This window comes from Schistocerca serialis, unplaced genomic scaffold (assembly GCF_023864345.2).
Source record: "Schistocerca serialis cubense isolate TAMUIC-IGC-003099 unplaced genomic scaffold, iqSchSeri2.2 HiC_scaffold_756, whole genome shotgun sequence".
Classification (NCBI taxonomy): domain Eukaryota; kingdom Metazoa; phylum Arthropoda; class Insecta; order Orthoptera; family Acrididae; genus Schistocerca; species Schistocerca serialis.
The window spans coordinates 23,856-45,220 of record NW_026048360.1 but is presented as its reverse complement, the minus strand read 5'-3'; the positions used below and the strand labels follow the sequence as shown (position 1 = coordinate 45,220).

Genomic DNA, 21,365 nt, shown 5'->3' with positions numbered 1-21,365 from the left:
GACTCATTATTTATGTATCAGACACGATACATCGCTCCGAATCGCTCTGTTTACCATGGCCCTACTGATTGAAACACCTGCGTATTGACAGAGTTGCTCTGTACAATCGTAGTAACACAGTCCTGCTATTACATTCGCTCACGTGCGCTGCTTACAGATAAATGGGAATTACGCTCTTTAGAACAGCATCCACTCACAAAGTGGTAAACGACACACTGGAAACACTGTATGATTAGTCACATTTTTTGACTTTGGTTGACTGCTGTGTCACAGCCGGTCCCCATCGTATGTATACACTCCAACGGACGTGTGTGCCCTGTTAGCACATTTACCAGGAACGTTAGCTGCATCACCTCCCTGGCAATTTCATGCCGTCCTCGAAGCGTCAGCCATTGCTTGGTGACAGTGTGTTTCGATGAGACGTGGACAGATGATGCATCTCTCTCGCTGTCAGTTATAGGCGGGAATCATACTTAATGTAGTTTTCTGCAAGCGTCAGACATCTCTGTCTGGTCTTCTCCCTTCATGTATCCAGCAAGCCCCCCCCCCCTGACAGTCTCCAGTAAAAGCCCCCTGTGCTGGAGCCAAAATTGCCGCCGTTTCTATAGATACAGAGTGCCATTGTTTAATGGGAACAGTTATGGACCCATAGTACAATATCTTGTTGTGAAACAGTCTACTTTTCTCACTTGTGGCAGAGGAAACTGAAACCCTCTCACCTTGGGCTGGAAGAATTAAAGATCATGACTGGGATTACATACGTTGACTCGTGAAGTAATACAAACTTATTTCACTCTTCATTGTATTTATTTCTGTACAAAATGTGCGTTCTATCGCTATATTTCTATCTGTAGGTAAAAATTGGGCATTGAAAGAAAATTTGCGTGAACAGGTACGTGAAGATATGGTTCCGTTTGTACAGCATTTACACATGACAGCGTCATGGATAACAGATCTACGAGAATTTTGCTTGTGTGTGTAAGGTCAACATATTTAAGCATAGAACTGAGGTCACAACAATTTTCACCTTTTGAAGACGCTTGTGGTTACCCATATGTCAATACCCATCTCGTGATTGGCACATATTTTTAAAAATTGCCCGTCCCTTGTGGGGATCGAACCCACGACCTTTGGATTAGAAGTCCAACGCGCTATCCTCTGCGCCAAAGGGACACTGTCCAAGCGACGGGCTCAGATGTAAGAGATTGTGCAAGACATGACCCGTGCTACATGTCTCGCGTTACTTTTCTGATAGGCTTACTTTCATATTTCTCTGAAGCAATTACATCAAAGACTCATTATTTATGTATCAGACACGATACATCGCTCCGAATCGCTCTGTTTACCATGGCCCTACTGATTGAAACACCTGCGTATTGACAGAGTTGCTCTGTACAATCGTAGTAACACAGTCCTGCTATTACATTCGCTCACGTGCGCTGCTTACAGATAAATGGGAATTACGCTCTTTAGAACAGCATCCACTCACAAAGTGGTAAACGACACACTGGAAACACTGTATGATTAGTCACATTTTTTGACTTTGGTTGACTGCTGTGTCACAGCCGGTCCCCATCGTATGTATACACTCCAACGGACGTGTGTGCCCTGTTAGCACATTTACCAGGAACGTTAGCTGCATCACCTCCCTGGCAATTTCATGCCGTCCTCGAAGCGTCAGCCATTGCTTGGTGACAGTGTGTTTCGATGAGACGTGGACAGATGATGCATCTCTCTCGCCGTCAGTTATAGGCGGGAATCATACTTAATGTAGTTTTCTGCAAGCGTCAGACATCTCTGTCTGGTCTTCTCCCTTCATGTATCCAGCAAGCCCCCCCCCCCCCCTGACAGTCTCCAGTAAAAGCCCCCTGTGCTGGAGCCAAAATTGCCGCCGTTTCTATAGATACAGAGTGCCATTGTTTAATGGGAACAGTTATGGACCCATAGTACAATATCTTGTTGTGAAACAGTCTACTTTTCTCACTTGTGGCAGAGGAAACTGAAACCCTCTCACCTTGGGCTGGAAGAATTAAAGATCATGACTGGGATTACATACGTTGACTCGTGAAGTAATACAAACTTATTTCACTCTTCATTGTATTTATTTCTGTACAAAATGTGCGTTCTATCGCTATATTTCTATCTGTAGGTAAAAATTGGGCATTGAAAGAAAATTTGCGTGAACAGGTACGTGAAGATATGGTTCCGTTTGTACAGCATTTACACATGACAGCGTCATGGATAACAGATCTACGAGAATTTTGCTTGTGTGTGTAAGGTCAACATATTTAAGCATAGAACTGAGGTCACAACAATTTTCACCTTTTGAAGACGCTTGTGGTTACCCATATGTCAATACCCATCTCGTGATTGGCACATATTTTTAAAAATTGCCCGTCCCTTGTGGGGATCGAACCCACGACCTTTGGATTAGAAGTCCAACGCGCTATCCTCTGCGCCAAAGGGACACTGTCCAAGCGACGGGCTCAGATGTAAGAGATTGTGCAAGACATGACCCGTGCTACATGTCTCGCGTTACTTTTCTGATAGGCTTACTTTCATATTTCTCTGAAGCAATTACATCAAAGACTCATTATTTATGTATCAGACACGATACATCGCTCCGAATCGCTCTGTTTACCATGGCCCTACTGATTGAAACACCTGCATATTGACAGAGTTGCTCTGTACAATCGTAGTAACACAGTCCTGCTATTACATTCGCTCACGTGCGCTGCTTACAGATAAATGGGAATTACGCTCTTTAGAACAGCATCCACTCACAAAGTGGTAAACGACACACTGGAAACATTGTATGATTAGTCACATTTTTTGACTTTGGTTGACTGCTGTGTCACAGCCGGTCCCCATCGTATGTATACACTCCAACGGACGTGTGTGCCCTGTTAGCACATTTACCAGGAACGTTAGCTGCATCACCTCCCTGGCAATTTCATGCCGTCCTCGAAGCGTCAGCCATTGCTTGGTGACAGTGTGTTTCGATGAGACGTGGACAGATGATGCATCTCTCTCGCCGTCAGTTATAGGCGGGAATCATACTTAATGTAGTTTTCTGCAAGCGTCAGACATCTCTGTCTGGTCTTCTCCCTTCATGTATCCAGCAAGCCCCCCCCCCTGACAGTCTCCAGTAAAAGCCCCCTGTGCTGGAGCCAAAATTGCCGCCGTTTCTATAGATACAGAGTGCCATTGTTTAATGGGAACAGTTATGGACCCATAGTACAATATCTTGTTGTGAAACAGTCTACTTTTCTCACTTGTGGCAGAGGAAACTGAAACCCTCTCACCTTGGGCTGGAAGAATTAAAGATCATGACTGGGATTACATACGTTGACTCGTGAAGTAATACAAACTTATTTCACTCTTCATTGTATTTATTTCTGTACAAAATGTGCGTTCTATCGCTATATTTCTATCTGTAGGTAAAAATTGGGCATTGAAAGAAAATTTGCGTGAACAGGTACGTGAAGATATGGTTCCGTTTGTACAGCATTTACACATGACAGCGTCATGGATAACAGATCTACGAGAATTTTGCTTGTGTGTGTAAGGTCAACATATTTAAGCATAGAACTGAGGTCACAACAATTTTCACCTTTTGAAGACGCTTGTGGTTACCCATATGTCAATACCCATCTCGTGATTGGCACATATTTTTAAAAATTGCCCGTCCCTTGTGGGGATCGAACCCACGACCTTTGGATTAGAAGTCCAACGCGCTATCCTCTGCGCCAAAGGGACACTGTCCAAGCGACGGGCTCAGATGTAAGAGATTGTGCAAGACATGACCCGTGCTACATGTCTCGCGTTACTTTTCTGATAGGCTTACTTTCATATTTCTCTGAAGCAATTACATCAAAGACTCATTATTTATGTATCAGACACGATACATCGCTCCGAATCGCTCTGTTTACCATGGCCCTACTGATTGAAACACCTGCGTATTGACAGAGTTGCTCTGTACAATCGTAGTAACACAGTCCTGCTATTACATTCGCTCACGTGCGCTGCTTACAGATAAATGGGAATTACGCTCTTTAGAACAGCATCCACTCACAAAGTGGTAAACGACACACTGGAAACACTGTATGATTAGTCACATTTTTTGACTTTGGTTGACTGCTGTGTCACAGCCGGTCCCCATCGTATGTATACACTCCAACGGACGTGTGTGCCCTGTTAGCACATTTACCAGGAACGTTAGCTGCATCACCTCCCTGGCAATTTCATGCCGTCCTCGAAGCGTCAGCCATTGCTTGGTGACAGTGTGTTTCGATGAGACGTGGACAGATGATGCATCTCTCTCGCCGTCAGTTATAGGCGGGAATCATACTTAATGTAGTTTTCTGCAAGCGTCAGACATCTCTGTCTGGTCTTCTCCCTTCATGTATCCAGCAAGCCCCCCCCCCTGACAGTCTCCAGTAAAAGCCCCCTGTGCTGGAGCCAAAATTGCCGCCGTTTCTATAGATACAGAGTGCCATTGTTTAATGGGAACAGTTATGGACCCATAGTACAATATCTTGTTGTGAAACAGTCTACTTTTCTCACTTGTGGCAGAGGAAACTGAAACCCTCTCACCTTGGGCTGGAAGAATTAAAGATCATGACTGGGATTACATACGTTGACTCGTGAAGTAATACAAACTTATTTCACTCTTCATTGTATTTATTTCTGTACAAAATGTGCGTTCTATCGCTATATTTCTATCTGTAGGTAAAAATTGGGCATTGAAAGAAAATTTGCGTGAACAGGTACGTGAAGATATGGTTCCGTTTGTACAGCATTTACACATGACAGCGTCATGGATAACAGATCTACGAGAATTTTGCTTGTGTGTGTAAGGTCAACATATTTAAGCATAGAACTGAGGTCACAACAATTTTCACCTTTTGAAGACGCTTGTGGTTACCCATATGTCAATACCCATCTCGTGATTGGCACATATTTTTAAAAATTGCCCGTCCCTTGTGGGGATCGAACCCACGACCTTTGGATTAGAAGTCCAACGCGCTATCCTCTGCGCCAAAGGGACACTGTCCAAGCGACGGGCTCAGATGTAAGAGATTGTGCAAGACATGACCCGTGCTACATGTCTCGCGTTACTTTTCTGATAGGCTTACTTTCATATTTCTCTGAAGCAATTACATCAAAGACTCATTATTTATGTATCAGACACGATACATCGCTCCGAATCGCTCTGTTTACCATGGCCCTACTGATTGAAACACCTGCGTATTGACAGAGTTGCTCTGTACAATCGTAGTAACACAGTCCTGCTATTACATTCGCTCACGTGCGCTGCTTACAGATAAATGGGAATTACGCTCTTTAGAACAGCATCCACTCACAAAGTGGTAAACGACACACTGGAAACACTGTATGATTAGTCACTTTTTTGACTTTGGTTGACTGCTGTGTCACAGCCGGTCCCCATCGTATGTATACACTCCAACGGACGTGTGTGCCCTGTTAGCACATTTACCAGGAACGTTAGCTGCATCACCTCCCTGGCAATTTCATGCCGTCCTCGAAGCGTCAGCCATTGCTTGGTGACAGTGTGTTTCGATGAGACGTGGACAGATGATGCATCTCTCTCGCCGTCAGTTATAGGCGGGAATCATACTTAATGTAGTTTTCTGCAAGCGTCAGACATCTCTGTCTGGTCTTCTCCCTTCATGTATCCAGCAAGCCCCCCCCCCCTGACAGTCTCCAGTAAAAGCCCCCTGTGCTGGAGCCAAAATTGCCGCCGTTTCTATAGATACAGAGTGCCATTGTTTAATGGGAACAGTTATGGACCCATAGTACAATATCTTGTTGTGAAACAGTCTACTTTTCTCACTTGTGGCAGAGGAAACTGAAACCCTCTCACCTTGGGCTGGAAGAATTAAAGATCATGACTGGGATTACATACGTTGACTCGTGAAGTAATACAAACTTATTTCACTCTTCATTGTATTTATTTCTGTACAAAATGTGCGTTCTATCGCTATATTTCTATCTGTAGGTAAAAATTGGGCATTGAAAGAAAATTTGCGTGAACAGGTACGTGAAGATATGGTTCCGTTTGTACAGCATTTACACATGACAGCGTCATGGATAACAGATCTACGAGAATTTTGCTTGTGTGTGTAAGGTCAACATATTTAAGCATAGAACTGAGGTCACAACAATTTTCACCTTTTGAAGACGCTTGTGGTTACCCATATGTCAATACCCATCTCGTGATTGGCACATATTTTTAAAAATTGCCCGTCCCTTGTGGGGATCGAACCCACGACCTTTGGATTAGAAGTCCAACGCGCTATCCTCTGCGCCAAAGGGACACTGTCCAAGCAACGGGCTCAGATGTAAGAGATTGTGCAAGACATGACCCGTGCTACATGTCTCGCGTTACTTTTCTGATAGGCTTACTTTCATATTTCTCTGAAGCAATTACATCAAAGACTCATTATTTATGTATCAGACACGATACATCGCTCCGAATCGCTCTGTTTACCATGGCCCTACTGATTGAAACACCTGCGTATTGACAGAGTTGCTCTGTACAATCGTAGTAACACAGTCCTGCTATTACATTCGCTCACGTGCGCTGCTTACAGATAAATGGGAATTACGCTCTTTAGAACAGCATCCACTCACAAAGTGGTAAACGACACACTGGAAACACTGTATGATTAGTCACATTTTTTGACTTTGGTTGACTGCTGTGTCACAGCCGGTCCCCATCGTATGTATACACTCCAACGGACGTGTGTGCCCTGTTAGCACATTTACCAGGAACGTTAGCTGCATCACCTCCCTGGCAATTTCATGCCGTCCTCGAAGCGTCAGCCATTGCTTGGTGACAGTGTGTTTCGATGAGACGTGGACAGATGATGCATCTCTCTCGCCGTCAGTTATAGGCGGGAATCATACTTAATGTAGTTTTCTGCAAGCGTCAGACATCTCTGTCTGGTCTTCTCCCTTCATGTATCCAGCAAGCCCCCCCCCCTGACAGTCTCCAGTAAAAGCCCCCTGTGCTGGAGCCAAAATTGCCGCCGTTTCTATAGATACAGAGTGCCATTGTTTAATGGGAACAGTTATGGACCCATAGTACAATATCTTGTTGTGAAACAGTCTACTTTTCTCACTTGTGGCAGAGGAAACTGAAACCCTCTCACCTTGGGCTGGAAGAATTAAAGATCATGACTGGGATTACATACGTTGACTCGTGAAGTAATACAAACTTATTTCACTCTTCATTGTATTTATTTCTGTACAAAATGTGCGTTCTATCGCTATATTTCTATCTGTAGGTAAAAATTGGGCATTGAAAGAAAATTTGCGTGAACAGGTACGTGAAGATATGGTTCCGTTTGTACAGCATTTACACATGACAGCGTCATGGATAACAGATCTACGAGAATTTTGCTTGTGTGTGTAAGGTCAACATATTTAAGCATAGAACTGAGGTCACAACAATTTTCACCTTTTGAAGACGCTTGTGGTTACCCATATGTCAATACCCATCTCGTGATTGGCACATATTTTTAAAAATTGCCCGTCCCTTGTGGGGATCGAACCCACGACCTTTGGATTAGAAGTCCAACGCGCTATCCTCTGCGCCAAAGGGACACTGTCCAAGCGACGGGCTCAGATGTAAGAGATTGTGCAAGACATGACCCGTGCTACATGTCTCGCGTTACTTTTCTGATAGGCTTACTTTCATATTTCTCTGAAGCAATTACATCAAAGACTCATTATTTATGTATCAGACACGATACATCGCTCCGAATCGCTCTGTTTACCATGGCCCTACTGATTGAAACACCTGCGTATTGACAGAGTTGCTCTGTACAATCGTAGTAACACAGTCCTGCTATTACATTCGCTCACGTGCGCTGCTTACAGATAAATGGGAATTACGCTCTTTAGAACAGCATCCACTCACAAAGTGGTAAACGACACACTGGAAACACTGTATGATTAGTCACATTTTTTGACTTTGGTTGACTGCTGTGTCACAGCCGGTCCCCATCGTATGTATACACTCCAACGGACGTGTGTGCCCTGTTAGCACATTTACCAGGAACGTTAGCTGCATCACCTCCCTGGCAATTTCATGCCGTCCTCGAAGCGTCAGCCATTGCTTGGTGACAGTGTGTTTCGATGAGACGTGGACAGATGATGCATCTCTCTCGCCGTCAGTTATAGGCGGGAATCATACTTAATGTAGTTTTCTGCAAGCGTCAGACATCTCTGTCTGGTCTTCTCCCTTCATGTATCCAGCAAGCCCCCCCCCCCTGACAGTCTCCAGTAAAAGCCCCCTGTGCTGGAGCCAAAATTGCCGCCGTTTCTATAGATACAGAGTGCCATTGTTTAATGGGAACAGTTATGGACCCATAGTACAATATCTTGTTGTGAAACAGTCTACTTTTCTCACTTGTGGCAGAGGAAACTGAAACCCTCTCACCTTGGGCTGGAAGAATTAAAGATCATGACTGGGATTACATACGTTGACTCGTGAAGTAATACAAACTTATTTCACTCTTCATTGTATTTATTTCTGTACAAAATGTGCGTTCTATCGCTATATTTCTATCTGTAGGTAAAAATTGGGCATTGAAAGAAAATTTGCGTGAACAGGTACGTGAAGATATGGTTCCGTTTGTACAGCATTTACACATGACAGCGTCATGGATAACAGATCTACGAGAATTTTGCTTGTGTGTGTAAGGTCAACATATTTAAGCATAGAACTGAGGTCACAACAATTTTCACCTTTTGAAGACGCTTGTGGTTACCCATATGTCAATACCCATCTCGTGATTGGCACATATTTTTAAAAATTGCCCGTCCCTTGTGGGGATCGAACCCACGACCTTTGGATTAGAAGTCCAACGCGCTATCCTCTGCGCCAAAGGGACACTGTCCAAGCGACGGGCTCAGATGTAAGAGATTGTGCAAGACATGACCCGTGCTACATGTCTCGCGTTACTTTTCTGATAGGCTTACTTTCATATTTCTCTGAAGCAATTACATCAAAGACTCATTATTTATGTATCAGACACGATACATCGCTCCGAATCGCTCTGTTTACCATGGCCCTACTGATTGAAACACCTGCGTATTGACAGAGTTGCTCTGTACAATCGTAGTAACACAGTCCTGCTATTACATTCGCTCACGTGCGCTGCTTACAGATAAATGGGAATTACGCTCTTTAGAACAGCATCCACTCACAAAGTGGTAAACGACACACTGGAAACACTGTATGATTAGTCACTTTTTTGACTTTGGTTGACTGCTGTGTCACAGCCGGTCCCCATCGTATGTATACACTCCAACGGACGTGTGTGCCCTGTTAGCACATTTACCAGGAACGTTAGCTGCATCACCTCCCTGGCAATTTCATGCCGTCCTCGAAGCGTCAGCCATTGCTTGGTGACAGTGTGTTTCGATGAGACGTGGACAGATGATGCATCTCTCTCGCCGTCAGTTATAGGCGGGAATCATACTTAATGTAGTTTTCTGCAAGCGTCAGACATCTCTGTCTGGTCTTCTCCCTTCATGTATCCAGCAAGCCCCCCCCCCCTGACAGTCTCCAGTAAAAGCCCCCTGTGCTGGAGCCAAAATTGCCGCCGTTTCTATAGATACAGAGTGCCATTGTTTAATGGGAACAGTTATGGACCCATAGTACAATATCTTGTTGTGAAACAGTCTACTTTTCTCACTTGTGGCAGAGGAAACTGAAACCCTCTCACCTTGGGCTGGAAGAATTAAAGATCATGACTGGGATTACATACGTTGACTCGTGAAGTAATACAAACTTATTTCACTCTTCATTGTATTTATTTCTGTACAAAATGTGCGTTCTATCGCTATATTTCTATCTGTAGGTAAAAATTGGGCATTGAAAGAAAATTTGCGTGAACAGGTACGTGAAGATATGGTTCCGTTTGTACAGCATTTACACATGACAGCGTCATGGATAACAGATCTACGAGAATTTTGCTTGTGTGTGTAAGGTCAACATATTTAAGCATAGAACTGAGGTCACAACAATTTTCACCTTTTGAAGACGCTTGTGGTTACCCATATGTCAATACCCATCTCGTGATTGGCACATATTTTTAAAAATTGCCCGTCCCTTGTGGGGATCGAACCCACGACCTTTGGATTAGAAGTCCAACGCGCTATCCTCTGCGCCAAAGGGACACCGTCCAAGCGACGGGCTCAGATGTAAGAGATTGTGCAAGACATGACCCGTGCTACATGTCTCGCGTTACTTTTCTGATAGGCTTACTTTCATATTTCTCTGAAGCAATTACATCAAAGACTCATTATTTATGTATCAGACACGATACATCGCTCCGAATCGCTCTGTTTACCATGGCCCTACTGATTGAAACACCTGCGTATTGACAGAGTTGCTCTGTACAATCGTAGTAACACAGTCCTGCTATTACATTCGCTCACGTGCGCTGCTTACAGATAAATGGGAATTACGCTCTTTAGAACAGCATCCACTCACAAAGTGGTAAACGACACACTGGAAACACTGTATGATTAGTCACATTTTTTGACTTTGGTTGACTGCTGTGTCACAGCCGGTCCCCATCGTATGTATACACTCCAACGGACGTGTGTGCCCTGTTAGCACATTTACCAGGAACGTTAGCTGCATCACCTCCCTGGCAATTTCATGCCGTCCTCGAAGCGTCAGCCATTGCTTGGTGACAGTGTGTTTCGATGAGACGTGGACAGATGATGCATCTCTCTCGCCGTCAGTTATAGGCGGGAATCATACTTAATGTAGTTTTCTGCAAGCGTCAGACATCTCTGTCTGGTCTTCTCCCTTCATGTATCCAGCAAGCCCCCCCCCCCTGACAGTCTCCAGTAAAAGCCCCCTGTGCTGGAGCCAAAATTGCCGCCGTTTCTATAGATACAGAGTGCCATTGTTTAATGGGAACAGTTATGGACCCATAGTACAATATCTTGTTGTGAAACAGTCTACTTTTCTCACTTGTGGCAGAGGAAACTGAAACCCTCTCACCTTGGGCTGGAAGAATTAAAGATCATGACTGGGATTACATACGTTGACTCGTGAAGTAATACAAACTTATTTCACTCTTCATTGTATTTATTTCTGTACAAAATGTGCGTTCTATCGCTATATTTCTATCTGTAGGTAAAAATTGGGCATTGAAAGAAAATTTGCGTGAACAGGTACGTGAAGATATGGTTCCGTTTGTACAGCATTTACACATGACAGCGTCATGGATAACAGATCTACGAGAATTTTGCTTGTGTGTGTAAGGTCAACATATTTAAGCATAGAACTGAGGTCACAACAATTTTCACCTTTTGAAGACGCTTGTGGTTACCCATATGTCAATACCCATCTCGTGATTGGCACATATTTTTAAAAATTGCCCGTCCCTTGTGGGGATCGAACCCACGACCTTTGGATTAGAAGTCCAACGCGCTATCCTCTGCGCCAAAGGGACACTGTCCAAGCGACGGGCTCAGATGTAAGAGATTGTGCAAGACATGACCCGTGCTACATGTCTCGCGTTACTTTTCTGATAGGCTTACTTTCATATTTCTCTGAAGCAATTACATCAAAGACTCATTATTTATGTATCAGACACGATACATCGCTCCGAATCGCTCTGTTTACCATGGCCCTACTGATTGAAACACCTGCGTATTGACAGAGTTGCTCTGTACAATCGTAGTAACACAGTCCTGCTATTACATTCGCTCACGTGCGCTGCTTACAGATAAATGGGAATTACGCTCTTTAGAACAGCATCCACTCACAAAGTGGTAAACGACACACTGGAAACACTGTATGATTAGTCACATTTTTTGACTTTGGTTGACTGCTGTGTCACAGCCGGTCCCCATCGTATGTATACACTCCAACGGACGTGTGTGCCCTGTTAGCACATTTACCAGGAACGTTAGCTGCATCACCTCCCTGGCAATTTCATGCCGTCCTCGAAGTGTCAGCCATTGCTTGGTGACAGTGTGTTTCGATGAGACGTGGACAGATGATGCATCTCTCTCGCCGTCAGTTATAGGCGGGAATCATACTTAATGTAGTTTTCTGCAAGCGTCAGACATCTCTGTCTGGTCTTCTCCCTTCATGTATCCAGCAAGCCCCCCCCCCTGACAGTCTCCAGTAAAAGCCCCCTGTGCTGGAGCCAAAATTGCCGCCGTTTCTATAGATACAGAGTGCCATTGTTTAATGGGAACAGTTATGGACCCATAGTACAATATCTTGTTGTGAAACAGTCTACTTTTCTCACTTGTGGCAGAGGAAACTGAAACCCTCTCACCTTGGGCTGGAAGAATTAAAGATCATGACTGGGATTACATACGTTGACTCGTGAAGTAATACAAACTTATTTCACTCTTCATTGTATTTATTTCTGTACAAAATGTGCGTTCTATCGCTATATTTCTATCTGTAGGTAAAAATTGGGCATTGAAAGAAAATTTGCGTGAACAGGTACGTGAAGATATGGTTCCGTTTGTACAGCATTTACACATGACAGCGTCATGGATAACAGATCTACGAGAATTTTGCTTGTGTGTGTAAGGTCAACATATTTAAGCATAGAACTGAGGTCACAACAATTTTCACCTTTTGAAGACGCTTGTGGTTACCCATATGTCAATACCCATCTCGTGATTGGCACATATTTTTAAAAATTGCCCGTCCCTTGTGGGGATCGAACCCACGACCTTTGGATTAGAAGTCCAACGCGCTATCCTCTGCGCCAAAGGGACACTGTCCAAGCGACGGGCTCAGATGTAAGAGATTGTGCAAGACATGACCCGTGCTACATGTCTCGCGTTACTTTTCTGATAGGCTTACTTTCATATTTCTCTGAAGCAATTACATCAAAGACTCATTATTTATGTATCAGACACGATACATCGCTCCGAATCGCTCTGTTTACCATGGCCCTACTGATTGAAACACCTGCGTATTGACAGAGTTGCTCTGTACAATCGTAGTAACACAGTCCTGCTATTACATTCGCTCACGTGCGCTGCTTACAGATAAATGGGAATTACGCTCTTTAGAACAGCATCCACTCACAAAGTGGTAAACGACACACTGGAAACACTGTATGATTAGTCACATTTTTTGACTTTGGTTGACTGCTGTGTCACAGCCGGTCCCCATCGTATGTATACACTCCAACGGACGTGTGTGCCCTGTTAGCACATTTACCAGGAACGTTAGCTGCATCACCTCCCTGGCAATTTCATGCCGTCCTCGAAGCGTCAGCCATTGCTTGGTGACAGTGTGTTTCGATGAGACGTGGACAGATGATGCATCTCTCTCGCCGTCAGTTATAGGCGGGAATCATACTTAATGTAGTTTTCTGCAAGCGTCAGACATCTCTGTCTGGTCTTCTCCCTTCATGTATCCAGCAAGCCCCCCCCCCCTGACAGTCTCCAGTAAAAGCCCCCTGTGCTGGAGCCAAAATTGCCGCCGTTTCTATAGATACAGAGTGCCATTGTTTAATGGGAACAGTTATGGACCCATAGTACAATATCTTGTTGTGAAACAGTCTATTTTTCTCACTTGTGGCAGAGGAAACTGAAACCCTCTCACCTTGGGCTGGAAGAATTAAAGATCATGACTGGGATTACATACGTTGACTCGTGAAGTAATACAAACTTATTTCACTCTTCATTGTATTTATTTCTGTACAAAATGTGCGTTCTATCGCTATATTTCTATCTGTAGGTAAAAATTGGGCATTGAAAGAAAATTTGCGTGAACAGGTACGTGAAGATATGGTTCCGTTTGTACAGCATTTACACATGACAGCGTCATGGATAACAGATCTACGAGAATTTTGCTTGTGTGTGTAAGGTCAACATATTTAAGCATAGAACTGAGGTCACAACAATTTTCACCTTTTGAAGACGCTTGTGGTTACCCATATGTCAATACCCATCTCGTGATTGGCACATATTTTTAAAAATTGCCCGTCCCTTGTGGGGATCGAACCCACGACCTTTGGATTAGAAGTCCAACGCGCTATCCTCTGCGCCAAAGGGACACTGTCCAAGCGACGGGCTCAGATGTAAGAGATTGTGCAAGACATGACCCGTGCTACATGTCTCGCGTTACTTTTCTGATAGGCTTACTTTCATATTTCTCTGAAGCAATTACATCAAAGACTCATTATTTATGTATCAGACACGATACATCGCTCCGAATCGCTCTGTTTACCATGGCCCTACTGATTGAAACACCTGCGTATTGACAGAGTTGCTCTGTACAATCGTAGTAACACAGTCCTGCTATTACATTCGCTCACGTGCGCTGCTTACAGATAAATGGGAATTACGCTCTTTAGAACAGCATCCACTCACAAAGTGGTAAACGACACACTGGAAACACTGTATGATTAGTCACATTTTTTGACTTTGGTTGACTGCTGTGTCACAGCCGGTCCCCATCGTATGTATACACTCCAACGGACGTGAGTGCCCTGTTAGCACATTTACCAGGAACGTTAGCTGCATCACCTCCCTGGCAATTTCATGCCGTCCTCGAAGCGTCAGCCATTGCTTGGTGACAGTGTGTTTCGATGAGACGTGGACAGATGATGCATCTCTCTCGCCGTCAGTTATAGGCGGGAATCATACTTAATGTAGTTTTCTGCAAGCGTCAGACATCTCTGTCTGGTCTTCTCCCTTCATGTATCCAGCAAGCCCCCCCCCCCCTGACAGTCTCCAGTAAAAGCCCCCTGTGCTGGAGCCAAAATTGCCGCCGTTTCTATAGATACAGAGTGCCATTGTTTAATGGGAACAGTTATGGACCCATAGTACAATATCTTGTTGTGAAACAGTCTACTTTTCTCACTTGTGGCAGAGGAAACTGAAACCCTCTCACCTTGGGCTGGAAGAATTAAAGATCATGACTGGGATTACATACGTTGACTCGTGAAGTAATACAAACTTATTTCACTCTTCATTGTATTTATTTCTGTACAAAATGTGCGTTCTATCGCTATATTTCTATCTGTAGGTAAAAATTGGGCATTGAAAGAAAATTTGCGTGAACAGGTACGTGAAGATATGGTTCCGTTTGTACAGCATTTACACATGACAGCGTCATGGATAACAGATCTACGAGAATTTTGCTTGTGTGTGTAAGGTCAACATATTTAAGCATAGAACTGAGGTCACAACAATTTTCACCTTTTGAAGACGCTTGTGGTTACCCATATGTCAATACCCATCTCGTGATTGGCACATATTTTTAAAAATTGCCCGTCGCTTGTGGGGATCGAACCCACGACCTTTGGATTAGAAGTCCAACTCGCTATCCTCTGCGCCAAAGGGACACTGTCCAAGCGACGGGCTCAGATGTAAGAGATTGTGCAAGACATGACCCGTGCTACATGTCTCGCGTTACTTTTCTGATAGGCTTACTTTCATATTTCTCTGAAGCAATTACATCAAAGACTCATTATTTATGTATCAGACACGATACATCGCTCCGAATCGCTCTGTTTACCATGGCCCTACTGATTGAAACACCTGCGTATTGACAGAGTTGCTCTGTACAATCGTAGTAACACAGTCCTGCTATTACATTCGCTCACGTGCGCTGCTTACAGATAAATGGGAATTACGCTCTTTAGAACAGCATCCACTCACAAAGTGGTAAACGACACACTGGAAACACTGTATGATTAGTCACATTTTTTGACTTTGGTTGACTGCTGTGTCACAGCCGGTCCCCATCGTATGTATACACTCCAACGGACGTGTGTGCCCTGTTAGCACATTTACCAGGAACGTTAGCTGCATCACCTCCCTGGCAATTTCATGCCGTCCTCGAAGCGTCAGCCATTGCTTGGTGACAGTGTGTTTCGATGAGACGTGGACAGATGATGCATCTCTCTCGCCGTCAGTTATAGGCGGGAATCATACTTAATGTAGTTTTCTGCAAGCGTCAGACATCTCTGTCTGGTCTTCTCCCTTCATGTATCCAGCAAGCCCCCCCCCCCCCCCTGACAGTCTCCAGTAAAAGCCCCCTGTGCTGGAGCCAAAATTGCCGCCGTTTCTATAGATACAGAGTGCCATTGTTTAATGGGAACAGTTATGGACCCATAGTACAATATCTTGTTGTGAAACAGTCTACTTTTCTCACTTGTGGCAGAGGAAACTGAAACCCTCTCACCTTGGGCTGGAAGAATTAAAGATCATGACTGGGATTACATACGTTGACTCGTGAAGTAATACAAACTTATTTCACTCTTCATTGTATTTATTTCTGTACAAAATGTGCGTTCTATCGCTATATTTCTATCTGTAGGTAAAAATTGGGCATTGAAAGAAAATTTGCGTGAACAGGTACGTGAAGATATGGTTCCGTTTGTACAGCATTTACACATGACAGCGTCATGGATAACAGATCTACGAGAATTTTGCTTGTGTGTGTAAGGTCAACATATTTAAGCATAGAACTGAGGTCACAACAATTTTCACCTTTTGAAGACGCTTGTGGTTACCCATATGTCAATACCCATCTCGTGATTGGCACATATTTTTAAAAATTGCCCGTCCCTTGTGGGGATCGAACCCACGACCTTTGGATTAGAAGTCCAACGCGCTATCCTCTGCGCCAAAGGGACACTGTCCAAGCGACGGGCTCAGATGTAAGAGATTGTGCAAGACATGACCCGTGCTACATGTCTCGCGTTACTTTTCTGATAGGCTTACTTTCATATTTCTCTGAAGCAATTACATCAAAGACTCATTATTTATGTATCAGACACGATACATCGCTCCGAATCGCTCTGTTTACCATGGCCCTACTGATTGAAACACCTGCGTATTGACAGAGTTGCTCTGTACAATCGTAGTAACACAGTCCTGCTATTACATTCGCTCACGTGCGCTGCTTACAGATAAATGGGAATTACGCTCTTTAGAACAGCATCCACTCACAAAGTGGTAAACGACACACTGGAAACACTGTATGATTAGTCACATTTTTTGACTTTGGTTGACTGCTGTGTCACAGCCGGTCCCCATCGTATGTATACACTCCAACGGACGTGTGTGCCCTGTTAGCACATTTACCAGGAACGTTAGCTGCATCACCTCCCTGGCAATTTCATGCCGTCCTCGAAGCGTCAGCCATTGCTTGGTGACAGTGTGTTTCGATGAGACGTGGACAGATGATGCATCTCTCTCGCCGTCAGTTATAGGCGGGAATCATACTTAATGTAGTTTTCTGCAAGCGTCAGACATCTCTGTCTGGTCTTCTCCCTTCATGTATCCAGCAAGCCCCCCCCCCCTGACAGTCTCCAGTAAAAGCCCCCTGTGCTGGAGCCAAAATTGCCGCCGTTTCTATAGATACAGAGTGCCATTGTTTAATGGGAACAGTTATGGACCCATAGTACAATATCTTGTTGTGAAACAGTCTACTTTTCTCACTTGTGGCAGAGGAAACTGAAACCCTCTCACCTTGGGCTGGAAGAATTAAAGATCATGACTGGGATTACATACGTTGACTCGTGAAGTAATACAAACTTATTTCACTCTTCATTGTATTTATTTCTGTACAAAATGTGCGTTCTATCGCTATATTTCTATCTGTAGGTAAAAATTGGGCATTGAAAGAAAATTTGCGTGAACAGGTACGTGAAGATATGGTTCCGTTTGTACAGCATTTACACATGACAGCGTCATGGATAACAGATCTACGAGAATTTTGCTTGTGTGTGTAAGGTCAACATATTTAAGCATAGAACTGAGGTCACAACAATTTTCACCTTTTGAAGACGCTTGTGGTTACCCATATGTCAATACCCATCTCGTGATTGGCACATATTTTTAAAAATTGCCCGTCCCTTGTGGGGATCGAACCCACGACCTTTGGATTAGAAGTCCAACGCGCTATCCTCTGCGCCAAAGGGACACTGTCCAAGCGACGGGCTCAGATGTAAGAGATTGTGCAAGACATGACCCGTGCTACATGTCTCGCGTTACTTTTCTGATAGGCTTACTTTCATATTTCTCTGAAGCAATTACATCAAAGACTCATTATTTATGTATCAGACACGATACATCGCTCCGAATCGCTCTGTTTACCATGGCCCTACTGATTGAAACACCTGCGTATTGACAGAGTTGCTCTGTACAATCGTAGTAACACAGTCCTGCTATTACATTCGCTCACGTGCGCTGCTTACAGATAAATGGGAATTACGCTCTTTAGAACAGCATCCACTCACAAAGTGGTAAACGACACACTGGAAACACTGTATGATTAGTCACATTTTTTGACTTTGGTTGACTGCTGTGTCACAGCCGGTCCCCATCGTATGTATACACTCCAACGGACGTGTGTGCCCTGTTAGCACATTTACCAGGAACGTTAGCTGCATCACCTCCCTGGCAATTTCATGCCGTCCTCGAAGTGTCAGCCATTGCTTGGTGACAGTGTGTTTCGATGAGACGTGGACAGATGATGCATCTCTCTCGCCGTCAGTTATAGGCGGGAATCATACTTAATGTAGTTTTCTGCAAGCGTCAGACATCTCTGTCTGGTCTTCTCCCTTCATGTATCCAGCAAGCCCCCCCCCCCCTGACAGTCTCCAGTAAAAGCCCCCTGTGCTGGAGCCAAAATTGCCGCCGTTTCTATAGATACAGAGTGCCATTGTTTAATGGGAACAGTTATGGACCCATAGTACAATATCTTGTTGTGAAACAGTCTACTTTTCTCACTTGTGGCAGAGGAAACTGAAACCCTCTCACCTTGGGCTGGAAGAATTAAAGATCATGACTGGGATTACATACGTTGACTCGTGAAGTAATACAAACTTATTTCACTCTTCATTGTATTTATTTCTGTACAAAATGTGCGTTCTATCGCTATATTTCTATCTGTAGGTAAAAATTGGGCATTGAAAGAAAATTTGCGTGAACAGGTACGTGAAGATATGGTTCCGTTTGTACAGCATTTACACATGACAGCGTCATGGATAACAGATCTACGAGAATTTTGCTTGTGTGTGTAAGGTCAACATATTTAAGCATAGAACTGAGGTCACAACAATTTTCACCTTTTGAAGACGCTTGTGGTTACCCATATGTCAATACCCATCTCGTGATTGGCACATATTTTTAAAAATTGCCCGTCCCTTGTGGGGATCGAACCCACGACCTTTGGATTAGAAGTCCAACGCGCTATCCTCTGCGCCAAAGGGACACTGTCCAAGCGACGGGCTCAGATGTAAGAGATTGTGCAAGACATGACCCGTGCTACATGTCTCGCGTTACTTTTCTGATAGGCTTACTTTCATATTTCTCTGAAGCAATTACATCAAAGACTCATTATTTATGTATCAGACACGATACATCGCTCCGAATCGCTCTGTTTACCATGGCCCTACTGATTGAAACACCTGCGTATTGACAGAGTTGCTCTGTACAATCGTAGTAACACAGTCCTGCTATTACATTCGCTCACGTGCGCTGCTTACAGATAAATGGGAATTACGCTCTTTAGAACAGCATCCACTCACAAAGTGGTAAACGACACACTGGAAACACTGTATGATTAGTCACATTTTTTGACTTTGGTTGACTGCTGTGTCACAGCCGGTCCCCATCGTATGTATACACTCCAACGGACGTGTGTGCCCTGTTAGCACATTTACCAGGAACGTTAGCTGCATCACCTCCCTGGCAATTTCATGCCGTCCTCGAAGCGTCAGCCATTGCTTGGTGACAGTGTGTTTCGATGAGACGTGGACAGATGATGCATCTCTCTCGCCGTCAGTTATAGGCGGGAATCATACTTAATGTAGTTTTCTGCAAGCGTCAGACATCTCTGTCTGGTCTTCTCCCTTCATGTATCCAGCAAGCCCCCCCCCCTGACAGTCTCCAGTAAAAGCCCCCTGTGCTGGAGCCAAAATTGCCGCCGTTTCTATAGATACAGAGTGCCATTGTTTAATGGGAACAGTTATGGACCCATAGTACAATATCTTGTTGTGAAACAGTCTATTTTTCTCACTTGTGGCAGAGGAAACTGAAACCCTCTCACCTTGGGCTGGAAGAATTAAAGATCATGACTGGGATTACATACGTTGACTCGTGAAGTAATACAAACTTATTTCACTCTTCATTGTATTTATTTCTGTACAAAATGTGCGTTCTATCGCTATATTTCTATCTGTAGGTAAAAATTGGGCATTGAAAGAAAATTTGCGTGAACAGGTACGTGAAGATATGGTTCCGTTTGTACAGCATTTACACATGACAGCGTCATGGATAACAGATCTACGAGAATTTTGCTTGTGTGTGTAAGGTCAACATATTTAAGCATAGAACTGAGGTCACAACAATTTTCACCTTTTGAAGACGCTTGTGGTTACCCATATGTCAATACCCATCTCGTGATTGGCACATATTTTTAAAAATTGCCCGTCCCTTGTGGGGATCGAACCCACGACCTTTGGATTAGAAGTCCAACGCGCTATCCTCTGCGCCAAAGGGACACTGTCCAAGCGACGGGCTCAGATGTAAGAGATTGTGCAAGACATGACCCGTGCTACATGTCTCGCGTTACTTTTCTGATAGGCTTACTTTCATATTTCTCTGAAGCAATTACATCAAAGACTCATTATTTATGTATCAGACACGATACATCGCTCCGAATCGCTCTGTTTACCATGGCCCTACTGATTGAAACACCTGCGTATTGACAGAGTTGCTCTGTACAATCGTAGTAACACAGTCCTGCTATTACATTCGCTCACGTGCGCTGCTTACAGATAAATGGGAATTACGCTCTTTAGAACAGCATCCACTCACAAAGTGGTAAACGACACACTGGAAACACTGTATGATTAGTCACATTTTTTGACTTTGGTTGACTGCTGTGTCACAGCCGGTCCCCATCGTATGTATACACTCCAACGGACGTGAGTGCCCTGTTAGCACATTTACCAGGAACGTTAGCTGCATCACCTCCCTGGCAATTTCATGCCGTCCTCGAAGCGTCAGCCATTGCTTGGTGACAGTGTGTTTCGATGAGACGTGGACAGATGATGCATCTCTCTCGCCGTCAGTTATAGGCGGGAATCATACTTAATGTAGTTTTCTGCAAGCGTCAGACATCTCTGTCTGGTCTTCTCCCTTCATGTATCCAGCAAGCCCCCCCCCCCCCCCCTGACAGTCTCCAGTAAAAGCCCCCTGTGCTGGAGCCAAAATTGCCGCCGTTTCTATAGATACAGAGTGCCATTGTTTAATGGGAACAGTTATGGACCCATAGTACAATATCTTGTTGTGAAACAGTCTACTTTTCT

General features: G+C 44.1%; 16 non-coding genes across 16 annotated transcripts; all 16 read right to left on the bottom strand.

Moving 5' to 3' along the window:
- Positions 1 to 1,100: 1,100 nt before the first annotated feature.
- Trnar-ucu (transfer RNA arginine (anticodon UCU)) lies at positions 1,101 to 1,173 on the bottom strand. Its single transcript has one exon. It is a non-coding gene; the product is annotated as a tRNA-Arg (tRNA).
- Positions 1,174 to 2,395: 1,222 nt separating this feature from the next.
- Trnar-ucu (transfer RNA arginine (anticodon UCU)) lies at positions 2,396 to 2,468 on the bottom strand. The gene has a single exon. It is a non-coding gene; the product is annotated as a tRNA-Arg (tRNA).
- Positions 2,469 to 3,686: 1,218 nt separating this feature from the next.
- Trnar-ucu (transfer RNA arginine (anticodon UCU)) lies at positions 3,687 to 3,759 on the bottom strand. Its single transcript has one exon. It is a non-coding gene; the product is annotated as a tRNA-Arg (tRNA).
- Positions 3,760 to 4,977: 1,218 nt separating this feature from the next.
- On the bottom strand, positions 4,978 to 5,050 carry Trnar-ucu (transfer RNA arginine (anticodon UCU)). Its single transcript has one exon. It is a non-coding gene; the product is annotated as a tRNA-Arg (tRNA).
- A 1,218-nt stretch (positions 5,051 to 6,268) lies between these two features.
- Trnar-ucu (transfer RNA arginine (anticodon UCU)) lies at positions 6,269 to 6,341 on the bottom strand. Its single transcript has one exon. It is a non-coding gene; the product is annotated as a tRNA-Arg (tRNA).
- Positions 6,342 to 7,559: 1,218 nt separating this feature from the next.
- On the bottom strand, positions 7,560 to 7,632 carry Trnar-ucu (transfer RNA arginine (anticodon UCU)). Its single transcript has one exon. It is a non-coding gene; the product is annotated as a tRNA-Arg (tRNA).
- A 1,219-nt stretch (positions 7,633 to 8,851) lies between these two features.
- Trnar-ucu (transfer RNA arginine (anticodon UCU)) lies at positions 8,852 to 8,924 on the bottom strand. The gene has a single exon. It is a non-coding gene; the product is annotated as a tRNA-Arg (tRNA).
- Positions 8,925 to 10,142: 1,218 nt separating this feature from the next.
- On the bottom strand, positions 10,143 to 10,215 carry Trnar-ucu (transfer RNA arginine (anticodon UCU)). Its single transcript has one exon. It is a non-coding gene; the product is annotated as a tRNA-Arg (tRNA).
- Positions 10,216 to 11,434: 1,219 nt separating this feature from the next.
- Trnar-ucu (transfer RNA arginine (anticodon UCU)) lies at positions 11,435 to 11,507 on the bottom strand. Its single transcript has one exon. It is a non-coding gene; the product is annotated as a tRNA-Arg (tRNA).
- Positions 11,508 to 12,725: 1,218 nt separating this feature from the next.
- Positions 12,726 to 12,798, bottom strand: Trnar-ucu (transfer RNA arginine (anticodon UCU)). Its single transcript has one exon. It is a non-coding gene; the product is annotated as a tRNA-Arg (tRNA).
- A 1,219-nt stretch (positions 12,799 to 14,017) lies between these two features.
- Trnar-ucu (transfer RNA arginine (anticodon UCU)) lies at positions 14,018 to 14,090 on the bottom strand. The gene has a single exon. It is a non-coding gene; the product is annotated as a tRNA-Arg (tRNA).
- Positions 14,091 to 15,310: 1,220 nt separating this feature from the next.
- On the bottom strand, positions 15,311 to 15,383 carry Trnar-ucu (transfer RNA arginine (anticodon UCU)). Its single transcript has one exon. It is a non-coding gene; the product is annotated as a tRNA-Arg (tRNA).
- A 1,223-nt stretch (positions 15,384 to 16,606) lies between these two features.
- Trnar-ucu (transfer RNA arginine (anticodon UCU)) lies at positions 16,607 to 16,679 on the bottom strand. Its single transcript has one exon. It is a non-coding gene; the product is annotated as a tRNA-Arg (tRNA).
- A 1,219-nt stretch (positions 16,680 to 17,898) lies between these two features.
- Trnar-ucu (transfer RNA arginine (anticodon UCU)) lies at positions 17,899 to 17,971 on the bottom strand. The gene has a single exon. It is a non-coding gene; the product is annotated as a tRNA-Arg (tRNA).
- A 1,220-nt stretch (positions 17,972 to 19,191) lies between these two features.
- Trnar-ucu (transfer RNA arginine (anticodon UCU)) lies at positions 19,192 to 19,264 on the bottom strand. Its single transcript has one exon. It is a non-coding gene; the product is annotated as a tRNA-Arg (tRNA).
- Positions 19,265 to 20,482: 1,218 nt separating this feature from the next.
- On the bottom strand, positions 20,483 to 20,555 carry Trnar-ucu (transfer RNA arginine (anticodon UCU)). Its single transcript has one exon. It is a non-coding gene; the product is annotated as a tRNA-Arg (tRNA).
- Between the last annotated feature and the right edge of the window lie 810 nt (positions 20,556 to 21,365).